Source organism: Vulpes vulpes, chromosome 14 (assembly GCF_048418805.1).
Source record: "Vulpes vulpes isolate BD-2025 chromosome 14, VulVul3, whole genome shotgun sequence".
Taxonomy (NCBI): domain Eukaryota; kingdom Metazoa; phylum Chordata; class Mammalia; order Carnivora; family Canidae; genus Vulpes; species Vulpes vulpes.
The window spans coordinates 15,702,083-15,711,459 of record NC_132793.1 but is presented as its reverse complement, the minus strand read 5'-3'; the positions used below and the strand labels follow the sequence as shown (position 1 = coordinate 15,711,459).

The 9,377-nt window shown below is 45.3% G+C and overlaps 1 protein-coding gene across 6 annotated transcripts in view; it reads left to right on the top strand.

The window, feature by feature from the left end:
* Window positions 1-223: 223 nt before the first annotated feature.
* PKIG (cAMP-dependent protein kinase inhibitor gamma) overlaps window positions 224-9,377 on the top strand; it is a 101,811-nt gene continuing 92,657 nt past the window's right edge. The window contains exons 1-2 of one of the 6 annotated variants that reach the window (XM_072735769.1): window positions 224-330; window positions 732-765. The gene's annotated coding sequence lies outside the window, so the exon portion shown is untranslated. Of the gene's footprint in view, window positions 331-731; window positions 766-7,072; window positions 7,164-7,364; window positions 7,510-9,377 lie in introns of those variants that run through there. The other 5 variants (XM_072735772.1, XM_072735774.1, XM_072735767.1 and 2 more) reach the window with 5 other exon arrangements.

Here is a 9,377-nt window from a genome sequence, read left to right as displayed (position 1 = left end):
GCCGGCTCGTGGAGAGGAGGCGGGGCTAATGCGGCCGGAGGGGGGGGAGGAGGCGGGGCTAGGCCGGCTCGGCGGGGGGAGGAGGCGGGGCTAATGCGGCAGTGGGGGAGGAGGCGGGGCTAATGTGGCCGGCTCGGGGGGAGGAGGCGGGGCGAAGCCGGCTAGTGGGGAGGAGGCGGGGCTAACCCGGCCTGGCGCGGAGGAAGGAGGCTGGTCTCAGCCGGCTTGGAGAATGGGGCGAAAGCGACCCACAGCTGCAGGAGCTGTGAAGGCTTTATTCCTCCACCTCACCTGCATTTACTGGGAACCCACTATATGTCGAGATCGGAGGTACAGAAGTGCACAGAAATGTATGAAAAGAGTCTGAACATACATGCACCACGACACATTGTGATGGGTACCCTAAGTACGAGGGAGTACTCTTCAATAAAAGTTTATATAATGCTTACGATGTGAGGGGAAGGTAATGTAGTTGGGGGGGAGCTAGTCCCAGAAGGGTGTTCTGAGACGTTTATATTTAATCTGAGAACTGAAAAGACCAGTTTCAAGCAGCGAAGGATGGGCGTTGTTTCTGAAAATGTGAGGTGTAGACGCCACTCAGGGTACGTGAAAGGGCCTTGCGGTGCATGGACACGTTAGGCAGAGAAAAGTCCTGCTTCAAACCTAAGAGAGTTTGACACCAGTACTTAGTTAACGTGTTCCTAACCTTTGCTTATCTCCCTTTTTGACAGGGCGAGGGCTTCATTTTCCAAATCTCTCCAGAAGGTAAGCCCATCTTAAACAACATTGTTTTGTCTTAGGGTTTGTGTGTGTGCTTGCAGAAATTCTTTCATTTCTACCAAGCGGTGTTGCTGAACCCCAAGGTGGGCTGTCTGTCGCACTCCAGGCCAATACGCAAGAGACTGAGTTTTGCTTGGAAAGGAATAAGGAGCTTTATTCAAAAGGCTGACCACCTGGAGAGAAGGCACACTATTTTTTTTTCTAAATTTTATTTATTCATTCATGAGAGACACAGAGAGAGGCAGAGACATAGGCAGAGGGAGAAGCAGACTCCCTGTGGGGAGCCCTATGTGGGACTCCATCCCAGGGCCCCGGGGTCACGACCTGAGCCGAAGGCAGGCTCTCAACCAAGAGCCACCCAGGGGGAGTGCTGAGAAGGCACACTCTTGTCAGAAGGCCAGCTCTGAGGTTTCTGCCTGATTCAGGGATTTAGAAAGGGGTTTAGGGCAGTTAACCAGTAAAGGGAATGCAGTGGCCCTAACACTTTTTGGTTACGTGCCAGCTTTACCAACATTATCACAGGGCTGGAAGGTTGTGCAAGGGGGCCTGGTTCCTTAGTGCCTGGGGTTTGTGGAAGGGGGTCTGGTTTCTGTTTTGTGAGGTGCAGAAGTGCTATGTTACTTCTAGGAAAGAATGCACAATCTATAGATACACAAAGAAAGGTTAGTTCATCAGTCTTTGGGCTCTCAGTGTTTCTGAAGTTTAGATTATGAGGTTGGCCTGAGGGGCCAAGGCGGCTTCAGCCACGCTGGTTTTCCATTTAAGAAGTGATGTAAATTTCACTCTGGAAATTTAAGTAAAAACTGAAGGTCTATTTAAAGAAAAAATTTTGAGAAATGATTCACATAGATACATAAAAGTGCAGGTGGTATGCAGATATGGCAACAGTAATGAGTGTTGTACAGAGAACGAAGAAGGGAACATTTACCTCGGAATATAAGAACCTCTAGAGTTTGGAATCCTAGAATATTAAGATTAGAAGAAGCTTAGAAATATATTTCAATCTGTTTTTTTTTTTTTTTTTTTTTTTTTTTACAGAAATGGAAAAAGGCTCATAGTGAAATGGTTTACCCCAGGCCACAGAAAGGGCTGATGGCAGTGGAAGGAGAATTATTCAAACTTTCCCAATTCCCACCTGAGCCCTTCACCCCACCCCCATAACCCCTACCACTGAATACCTGCCCAAGTGGGGTTGCTTCTCCATCACTGAAAGTAACCCTTCCAAGTAACCCTTAAAATTCTTATGTCTTCCTATTTGGGTACTGCTGGACTGGGCTGAAGAAAGCTAAGACTGCGATAAAGTCCACAATCAAATCCCATCAGGAGCGTACCCGTACTCAAAAAAAAAAGAATCAGATTTATTTATCTTGTTCAGCAAGGGAGAATTCACATCAGAGAAAACATGAGGTACCTTGCTAAGAGGGAATTGGGAAGGGCTTATTGTAGGATTTGGGTTTGTGGTGGGTAACTAGAAGGAGGGTTTAAGCAAGTGGGGAACAGTTTTGAATTGGACTACAGTCGCAGGGGCAATTCAATGGTTAAGTATCTTATTAATAATTTTACCCAGGAGGTGGGAGGATTGAAGTGGGCCAGAATTATTATTGAGAAGGAAGCAGGACTTACTCATGTTAGGAGGAAATTGTCATTATTTGTGGTTCCACAGTGGCCTTGTCCTTGCCTTGTTCCAACTACAAAGTGGCCTTGTCTGAGATTTGTTTATCTTCCTTGAGTGCTATATACGTTCAGTAAGGAACATTGGGTCTGATAAAGTTTCATTTTCTCATCTGCCCAACTGTGGGATCCTGCCCATCTCTCAGTGTTTCTCACGCCAAGTGGTCGAGTGTACCTCCTCTAGGTGGCAAAAGTGGGGAAGCAGATCATCTGCTCCAATTTCCCACATCATGCAGAAACCTCTCAGCAGCATCTCCTGTGGGTGAGGAGCCCCCTGCCAACCAACGCAGCCCCTCCTATCTTTACAAGTTGATTGTCAAAACTGGGTTGTTTTTTCCTTTGTAAGGGAGGAAATTTTTCTCTACCCCCTAGGTTCAGAGATGGGACAGGGGAGGTCTGGAGGCTTTTTTTTTTTTAAATTTAAATTCAATTAATTAACATATAGTATATTATTAGTTTCAGAGGTAGAGTTCAGTGATTCATCAGTCTTATGTAATACCCAGTACTCATTACATCACATGTCCTCCTTAATGTTCATCACCCAGTTGCCCCATCCCTCACCCTTTTCCCCTCTAGCGGCCCTCAGTTTGTTTCCTATGATTAAGAGTCTCTTATGGTTTGTCTCCCTCTCTGATTTCGTCTTGTTTTATTTTTCCCTCCCTTCCCCTATGATTCTGTTGTATTTCTTAAATTCCACATGAGTGAGATCATATGAGAATTATATTTCTCTGACTGACTTATTCCTCTTAGCATAATACCCTTCAGTTCCATCTACCTGCTTGCAAATGGCAAGATTTCATTTTTTGGTTGGCTGAGTAGTATTCCATTGTGTGTGTGTGTGTGTGTATATATATATATATCACATCTTCTTTATCCATTGATCTGTCTGTCCATCTGTCGATGGACATCTCAGTTCCTTCCATAGTTTGGCTATTGTGGACATTGGTGCTATAAACATTGGGGTGCAAGTGCCCCCTCGGATCACTACATTTGTATCTTTGGGGTAAAGACCTAGTAATGCCATTGTTGGGCTCTATTTTCGACTTTTTGAGGAACCTCCATACTGTTTTCCAGAGTGGCTGCACCAGCTTGCATTCCCACCAACAGTGTAAGGGGGTGCCCCTTTCTCTACATCCTTGCCAACGTCTCGTGTTTCCTGACTTGTTCATTTTAGCCATTCTGTCCGGTGTAAGATGGTATCTCATTGTGGTTTTGATTTATATTTCCCTGATGCCAAGTGATGTTGAACATTTTTTTCATGTGTCTGTTGGCTGTATGTCGTCTTTGAAGAAATGTCTGTTCATGTCTTCTGCCCATTTCCTGATTGGATTATTTGTTCTTTGAGTGTTGAAAATCTATAAGGTCTATATAGATTTTGGATCCTAGTCATTTATCTAATAAGACATTTGCAAGTATCTTTTCCCATTCTGTCAGTTGTCTTTTGGTTTTGTCAACTGTTTGCTGTGCAAAAGCTTTATATTTTGATGCAGTCCCAAGAATTCATTTTGCCTTTGTTTCCGTGTCTAGCAAGAAGTTGCTGCAGTTGAGGTCAGAGAGGTTGCTACCTGTGTTCTCCTCTAGGACTTTGATGGATTCCTTTTTTTTTGTTTTTTATTCCTTTTTCTATAAATTTTTATTTCTTTTTTTTTTTAAGATTTTATTTATTTATTCATGAGAGACACAGAGAGAGACAGGGAGAAGCAGGTTCCACGCAGGGAGCCCGACATGGGACTCGATCCCAGGTCTCCAGGATCAGGCCCTGGGCTGAAGGCAGGCGCTAAACTGCTGAGCCATCTGGGCTGCCCCTTTGATGGATTCCTGTCTCACATTTAGGTTTTTCAACCATTTTGAGTGTTTTTGTGTATGGTGTGAGGAAATGGTCCAGTTTCATTCTTCGGCATGTAGCTGTCCAATTTTCCCAACACCATTTGTTGAAGAGACTGTCTTTTTTCCATTGGATATTCTTTCCTGGTTTGTCGAAGATTAGTTGAGCATAGAGTTGAGGGTCCATTTCTGGGTTCTCTATTCTTTTTCATTGATCTATGTGTCTGTTTTTGTGCTAGTACCTTACTGTTTGATGATTATAGGCCTGGAGGCTTTTATATCATTCTGACAAAGGATGGTAGGTACATTTTAAACTTGCAGAGAAGCGATAAGATGATGAAAAGTTTAGGCTATGAGGGTGGCAGACTATGGGAAGGTAAATATGGGAGAAATTAATGGAAGATAAGGATTGTTTTACAAGGTTTGTTATATATAGATTCCTCTCACTGATAAAAGTCTAGAGTTGCTGCTTGTGATTAACTTCTGCTCTTCCTAAGTGGGAGAGGAGGGGGGCAACACCTTCGCACACAGAAATTTATAAGGGTGCAGGCAGAGAACTTTTCTGTCTCTACTTCTCAATTGCTTTCAGCTCAAAATAATCTTTATGCCAAAGTGGCATATTCTGATTCGTTACATTCTTATATATTGTTTGAAAAGATAACACATGTACTTGGTTTTTAAAAACACTGCATAGGGAATCCCTGAGTGGCTCAGCGGTTTGGCGCCTGCCTTCAGCCCAGGGCCTGACCCTGGAGGCCCCCCCCCAGGATGAGTCCGCCTGGGGTTCCCAGCATGGAGCCTGCTTCTCCCTCCTCCTGTGTCTCTGCCTCTCTCTGTGTGTCTCTCATGAATGAATAAATAAAATATTTAAATAAATAAATAAAAATAAAAACACTGCATAAAAGTATAGTGAAAATGTATTATCTTACTCGGTCACCTCCCAGATCTCTTTACAAAGCTCATATATGCATATACCAGCATTACATGTATTATGTCATTCCCTTTCTACACGTGGTAGCATTCCAACCACATAGTGGTGCATATTGCTTTATTCACTTAACTTTTTTCATTTATTCAATAAATATTTACCAAGCTCTTACTATGTGCCGGGCAGTTCCCAGTGATGAGAAAACATCAGGGAACAAAACAAAATGCCTGCCCTTAAAAGAGCTTCTGCTGTGGTGAAAAGAGACAAGCAATAAACAAATATAAAATGTCAGATACCTGACAAGAGCTGTGAAGAAAATAAAACAGGTGAGAACAGAGTTGGTGGGCGTCTACTATCTTGAGTAGGCGGGGCAGGTGTTTTTGAAGACTTGGTGTTTAAACAAAGATACCAAAGAAATGACAAAGCAAGCTGCTCCAATATCTGGAGGAAGTGTGGTCCTAACGTGGAAGGAACAGTGAGCAGAAAGGCCACAAAACAGAAGCATGTGTTAAGTAACAAAATTCAACCAAGTAAATTTGAAGATCTAATTGGCTTTATTAAGTGATTCATCAGTCTAGTAGCACCCATCTAGCAGGTGGAGAGGCACTCCAAGGAATTACACAAAATGGAAGCTTTTATACAAGGAAAAGAGGAGCAAGAAAAGTCATTAGCAAAGGAAAGGGATTGTTCTAGGCCGGCCACTTTCTGAGAAAAAGCAAGTTTTCTTATCATGCAAATTACCTTGTTCTTTGGGGGATGGAGTGGTCCCAAGCCGCTTACTCTTTGGTGAGGATTGAAAAAATGAGGTTGAAACTGCAATTAGATTATATGTTGAGCACCCATTTGGGAATTCTGTCTAAGTGACACCATTTTGGGCCTGTGTTGTTGTTTTTCAAACACATGCTTTACTTAAAAACACAGCCAGTGTGACTAGAGCATGAACGAGAGGGAAAATGGTAAGAGATGAAGCTGAACATGGTAACAACTCTAGATTTTATTCTAAATGTGATGGAAAAACTGTTGAAAGGTTTTTTGTTGTTGTTGTTGCAAGGTTTTGAGCAGGGAAGGGACATGATCATACTTACATTTTATTTTTTTAGATTTTATTTGAGAGAAAAGGGAGGGGGGGAGATAGAAGAGAGAGAGAAGCCCCATGTGGGGCTCTATCCCAGGGGCCAGGGATCATGACCTGAGCCACCCAGGCGGTCCCACACTTATATTTTAAAAAGGACATTTTGGCTGCAGGGTGGAGAATAGACTGGGGCAGGGTTGGGTAAGGTGGGAAGTAAGAGTAGAAGCACAGAGGGGACTCCTTAGCAGACCACTGGTGTAAGCACAGCTTGCAGATAGGTCTTTTTTTTTTTAATTTTTATTTATTTATGATAGTCACAGAGAGATAGAGAGAGGCAGAGACACAGGCAGAGGGAGAAGCAGGCTCCATGCACCGGGAGCCCGACGTGGGATACGATCCCGGGTCTCCAGGATCGCGCCCTGGGCCAAAGGCAGGCGCCAAACCGCTGCGCCACCCAGGGATCCCTGCAGATAGGTCTTGATCCAAACTGTATCCACATCTACTTCTGTCTCTCTTAATTCTTGCTGTAAGTAATTCATTTCATGGGAGCAATGGATATCCTTTGTGCTCGCGTTCCAGTATATCTGCTGCAGGATTATTTCAAGAAATATAATTGCCGGTCAGAAGCTAAAGTAGACTTGCCATATTGAAATGAAATCTGATGATTTAATTGTCACGTTGAGCCCAAAGAAACAAGTTTATTCATTCTTTGCCACACAGCCCCTTCTGAGATTAAAGGGAAACGCATCTGCCACTCCTCCCACATCAGTTTTCTCGACTTTAAATATTCCCAGTCTAGCAAGCTTCTGCCTATGGCCCGGTTCCCTCCTGGAACCGTCCCTGTATCTGATGACAGAGAGAGAAACTGAGGCAAAGACCGGCTCGGAGGTACAAGTCCCCACCCCTCCCCCGCCTTACTGTCTCCTTTTTCCTCACCGTTCCTTTCCTTTCCCCTCCTCCCGGGGCCCAGTTCCAGGCGGCCAAACCCCACGCTGGTCCCCGGGGGCCCAGGACCGCAACTCGCACCCCTTTTCCCTCCCCTGGCCGCTCGGGGGCCGCGGAAGAGGACGCGAACCTGCCCGGTCCCTTCCGAGCCGCCGTAGCTCCCGCCGCGGGTGTTCGGCAGCTCCGGTCGCCAAGGCAACGCGCTCCGCTGCGCGCTGCGGGCGCCGAGCAGCCCGGCGGAGGCGCTGCGGGCCGGCGGCCCGGGCTCGGCGAGGCGGCGGGGCGGCAGGTGAGCAGGGCCGGGCGGCAGTCGCGACCCAGACGCGCCCGCACCGGCGTCGGCTCGTCGGGCAGGCCGGGGGCTGGGGCGCGGGGGACCCCCGGGAAGGAGGCTGGGGTCAGACCTTTATCCCCCTCCGCCGCGCCGGGGCGGCGCCCCCTCCTGCCCTTTAGCCCTGCTTGGCTTTGGCTTGGAGCGCGCTCTAGACTGTTTTCTGTATTGGGAGCGCATTGCGTGGCCTGACCTCAAAGTTTCTTTTCTTTTCTTTTTTTTTTTTTTAAGCCCCTTTAGTTTGGGGTTCGGGGAATAACTCAAAACTGAACAAAATGTATGTCTGTGTGACTCTCCTGGGGCCAGAGAGGATTGACTTCATTGTGCATCAGTTTTCCCATCTGCTAAATGGGCATAATAATAGTCTCATAAGGCACACGAAATTCATATTTAAAACTCTCGCAGGTAAGTCCTCAATATCTTGGAGCTTTTTATCATTTCTACTACCACTACAAGGAAGTCCATCATTGAGCCTGTATTGTGTCATGGCCTGGGCAGACCGCCAGGGGTAAAGTGAATGAGACATCTTGTCCTCAGGGAACTCCGCAGTTCTAAGGTATAAATAAGAATTCCTTGCAATTTGAGCTATGGTTTTGGACATACAAGGGACTGTGAATGCACAGAGAAGGCAGTTAACCTAGATTTCAGGAAATGAGGCTAGAGAGGGTGGTCAAAGGGAGATTCTAAAAGAAGATGATTTCCAAAATGAGACATGAAGGCTGTCTGTGAAGGCCAGATGAGGCTGGTGAAGTGCAGTGTGTTCCAGGCAGGCAGAGAGAGCTGCTTGTGCAAAGCTCAGAGGATAAGACTGCATGCAGGCTTATGGGGCCTCTGCAAGGATTTCGTAGGCTGGGTTAGAGACGGGATTCCAGGAAGCCAAAGTGTTCTGGCCAAACGATGTTTGAAAGATAAGCAGGTGTCCCTTCTGAAAGACTTTCTTGTATCTCCTTGTAAGTTTTGAAGAGTTTGGATTTTAGCTTGGGGGCATTGAGGAGCCCCCAAGCTTAAAATCAAAGGATTTTAAGCAGCCAGGCAGTGTGTGTTGCATGTGTTTGATCAGAGGTATGGTTTCAGAAAGATCAGGGTTTTTTTTTTGTCTCTTGGTCTTCATTACTTCAATCTGGTTTTCATTATGCAGCCATTCATTTATGGTGATTCAAAAAAATATTTATTAAAAGATTTATTTATTTACTGAGTGTCTGCTGTGTGCCAGGGATGGGGCGGGGGGCAGTAAGGACTCAGATCCTTGCCCTCATGGCATATATTCCAGACACGTTCCAGGGTATATTTGTGGGGTACAGATATAAATCCAGTACCAATGGAACTTAATATTGGAAGAGAATCATCAAGAGAGATTGAAAAAAAAAGAAAGAAAAAAGGGAGACCTAGGCCACTGTGTTGCACACTCTTGGATGAAGAGTTCACTTAGTCTATACTAAGAAGGAATGGCCAGAGAAGTAGGAGGAAAACTAGGAGGATGTAGTAATGAAAGCCAAAGGAAGATTTTAATTTTGGATTTTAATTTTGCTGGATGCTGCTTAGGTTTCAAGTTAAAGAAGTTAAACATTAAAATGTGTCCTTTGGATAAATAAATATGGAGGTCACTGGAGACCTAATTGAGCAGATTTGGTGAAATGGTGGGGGCGGAATCTAGAATATCGGCAGCTTCCAAAGGTTCAATGTAATATATCAGTGGGATGAGGAGAGAGTGGGATGTGAGAAAGTAAAGACAAAGTGTAGGCAGCTCACAGGAGTTTGGCTGTGAAGGGAGAGAGAGAGAAGGCTGGAGAGTGACTGGGGAATAAGGTGAAGTCTTAAGCATGAGA